Source organism: Rhagoletis pomonella, unplaced genomic scaffold (assembly GCF_013731165.1).
Source record: "Rhagoletis pomonella isolate Grant_MI unplaced genomic scaffold, Rhpom_1.0 Rhpom_scaffold_00001, whole genome shotgun sequence".
Taxonomy (NCBI): Eukaryota; Metazoa; Arthropoda; class Insecta; order Diptera; family Tephritidae; genus Rhagoletis; species Rhagoletis pomonella.
This window is the reverse complement of record NW_023458555.1, coordinates 79,823,678-79,827,837: the sequence shown is the minus strand read 5'-3', so window position 1 is coordinate 79,827,837 and position 4,160 is coordinate 79,823,678.

The following is a 4,160-nucleotide window of genomic DNA, read 5'->3' as shown; positions in this document are numbered from 1 at the left end:
TAGTTACACTTCTCGTATATATCTGTTAGGCCTGCCAGAATTATTAGTTACACTTCTCGTATATATCTGTTAGGCCTACCAGAATTATTAGTTACACTTCTCGTATATGTTAGGCCTACTATTGTTAATATAAGTTAAATAGAAACAAAAAATTTGTCTGTGGTTCTGTTACAATTTATTGAGTTCATATTTTAAGAATTTAAGTAGGTATAGTATAGAAGTGTTAAAATGTTATAATTCAATTTCATCTTTAAAAATTTTATTTTTAACTATAAAAATACAAACGATATAAAAATAAACTCATTGTCTACAAAAATAAATAAATTAAATCGAAAGAAAAACACATTCTTAAAAATAATAATAACACAGGCCAACAAAAATGGGAAAACAATTTGTTGTGGCAAATTTAAAAGCTGTTTTTCATATACCTTCTTACGAATCCGTAAGTATAAAGTTTCCATCAGCTCCAGATTTTGAGAAAAACGATGTGAAAATTAGAAAAAATCGCGTTTTTTGGAATATTTGAGAAGCAGATAGAAGGTGATGGAACCTTCCACTTAGGCTTCAATTAAAGATAAAACTCTCGACTACTATCCCTGAAAATACCATCCCTGCACCTTGACCCGATGGTCACTTATAGTCGTTTATTGAACAGTGGAAACTGATTTTTGGCTCTGGATTTTGGCTATCGCTATTAAACAAAAGTTGATAGAACCTTCAATTAAGGCTTAAATGAGGCCTAAGTGGAAGGTTCTATCAACTTATATCTGCTTCTCACATATTCCAAAACACGCGATTTTTTCTAATTTTCACAACGTTTTTCTCAAAATCTGGAGCTGATGGAAACTTTATACTTATGGATTCGTAATCAGCACAAGAAGGTATATGAAAAACAGCTTTAACATTAGACGCATCAAAATCAGTGTTGCCCTGTGTAATACTTCATTAATGGGTTTGAAAATGAAAATATTAAAGCCATATATTATTATTATACTTATTTTAGTTTATGTTGGCTTAACCGGATTTTTTGTTTAAGCCGATTATGGGCCAGGTCAATTGACTTTTTAACATTTTTTTCAAATGCTAGTCGTCCTTCGGTTTTAAATACGTCTGGAAACAATTTCAACAATAAAAATCAAACGATTGTTTAAATTTAATGAAGTTAGATACCATATAAAATTTCTTCCACCAGTTTTAACGCGCGTAATGATTTTTTCTCCTACCGCCCGTCCCAATATAGAGTTGCAGAAATTCATCAGTGAATAACTTCCGAATAACGTCATTCACGCTTCCCGCTGCCCCCTTTATTTTATAAATGAAGCTTATCTGATTTGGATAAAAATATCGAAAAAATTTTTGAATTAACTTTCACACGGATACATTCGTCCATACATATGTGTATATATGTATATATATACCGTCGTTTAAAGTACAAAACCCGCGTATCAAGATAATCAAAAACTGCGTATGTGAGGTTGCCCAAATTTTATAGTAGAGAGTAAAAACAGTCGTATGTCGAAATGGTTCTGTGTTTTATAAAGTAATCGCATTTCAGACTAGTATTTCTCAGGACGAACGGTTTTGTACTTTAAACGACGATAAGTGTGTATGCGTATAGTCAATTACCATTGCCTGTTTGTACTCGGGGTTCTCAAGTTTTGCCTCCACCTGGATTGAGCAGTCTACACTGAAGAGAGGGAGTGTACTAGAAATCTCTTGAATAGTTTCATCCTCGGTTTCTCCGGTCATAAGACAAAGGGAATTTTGAACCTTTTTAAGCATAACCTGGCACTCCCTTATCATTTGGTTCTGGGCCAACATGTCGCTGCGTTCTACAACCTATTACTCAAATAAAAAGTTATACTCGTATATATATGTACCTAAGTATATTTAGGTAACATAGAGTTACTCACAGTCAAAATCGGACAGGTGTCTTTTTACTGTACATATTCACAACGACTTTAATGCAATATCTTTTTTGTTATTTTTTTAACTACTTTAAACTTACACTTTATTATATTGACATTTAATGCATGCTAAAAAAAATGTATACCCAAAAAAGATATTACATGAAAATCACTGTGAATATAGTGACAAGATAACTGTCCCATTTTGACTGTGAATAATTGTGTCTATTAATTATTAGCAATATGCTCAAACCAGCTGAATCGGAAGCAAAAGTTTTCTTACGATTTGGGAGAGCGCATTTTCGACGTTAGATATTCTATATTCAATCTTGTCTAACCGCTGCTCTATTGCAGTCTGGCTCTCAGAAATACTCTTCAATAGATTAAATATATCTGTAAGGATGTGTTTTCATATAATATACATTTTGTTTAGTATTTTATTGATATTTTATTGATTTTACCACTACTTTTCTCTGCATAGTATGCTGTTTTGGATGTGGTGGGGCCTTCTGAGCTGTTATATGCACTGGATGTTTCCCATCGTTTTTGTGTAATGCGCTGACCTATGAGAAAATCAGTTAAATTTAAGTAATAATAATACTGAATTCTTCCTTCACCTTGGTTTGGAGTCGATTTCATAGAAGGCTCAAAAATATCTCGTTGTGAATCCATTATTGAATTATAATGTGTACTCTTTAAACATACTTTTTAATAAATAAAACTAACGAAATGAGTTGCTAATAAAAGCTAGTTTGAAAAATTATTGAAGAGGTGATGTAAAAGGGGTATGAGACTGAATTTATTTTGATGAGGAATGCAAAAATATTTGTAAGTTATATCTTCCTTTTCAACAGAAATAAATTGAGTGCCGATTTCGCTACCTAAGAGTATGCCTAACCCAAGAGATGATTGGAGAGGAACGTTAAAAAAATTTTCAGTTTTGTGAAAGGAAAGGCAAGTATATGTTTCATAGGGAGTACTCTTTTCCACTGCAATTACTTTCAATGGACCTAATTTCTGGCTAAAGCAGAAACAATCTTTTTCTTTTTTTGGATCTATGATAAATGAGTCAATATTCGTGCCACTGAAGTTTTCTAAATGGTCTACCTGCCTCTCTTTGAAACGTAAAAATAGTTGCTGCAAAATTTGATTCGGCTTCTTAACAAGTTTTTTTAAATACTGCATATAATCTCATACTTATACGCAGAAAAGTTGTCTAATGGGCCATATTGCTTTGCGCAGTCTGATAAATGTAATAAACCGTGGACATTAAAGCTCACGAAATGATCCCCATAAATATCTCCAAAATAGTGAACGAATTCCTCTATTATTTTCTGGGCAACATTTGCTTCAGAAGTGTACGATTTTTTATTACAAAGTATTAATTTTATTATTATTAATTAATTTAATTATTTAGTATTACGGTCGCTTTCCAATTACAAATATTATCTAAATTTCTAGATACTCTACCAAATTCTGATGGCACAAATTTGCTAAGAAAACTTATTTTTGCGTTCATTTGCGTAACATTTCCCTTTTTTATCAAAAATTGAAGTAATTTTTTCATGACCCCTAGATCCACCAGATGTATTACGTCTAGTGGAAATTGGGAAACCATTCCGAAATTATAAATCTCCAAAATACTTTTCTTTTGTCTAAAATTCAAGTTATGATGCGATAGATCAGTTCGAAGGTCAAACGATAAGTCTGTTCTTGAAACATGAAGTTCTTTTGAAAAACATACTCTATTTTGGATATATTTTCCTTGCTGACAGCACTTCGGACATCCCCTTTTGCTATTGAAATACTGTGTGCCAGTAACGAACGACCGCGCTGGAGAGTCGCATATAAACACACGAACATTAAACTTTTTGGGAACTGATCTTGAACCCACTTTCAGCCCATTTGCTCTCAAAGAAGCTACTTCTTCACAGAATTCTCTTAAGAAATCGTCTAAATTTTTTGGTTTGCTCATTCCTGAAAAGCAAGCTATAGTAAAGGGACTCTGTTTTGGAAAGCCGCTCCAAGTATTGGCCACAAAACTCTACGAGAGCTGTCAAACAATTTCAACCCATCTATTCCTACATCAATTAAAATTTCCTTGGCTGCTTCTAAGTATCTGAATTGACCGGATTCGAAATAGTTTTGAATACCTAAATATATAAACTCGCCTTCTGGAATTGTCATTATTTCTACTTTTTTTCTGTTCGTTCCTAATAGCGTTTTTGCTGACAGAGGTATATTGGTAACACC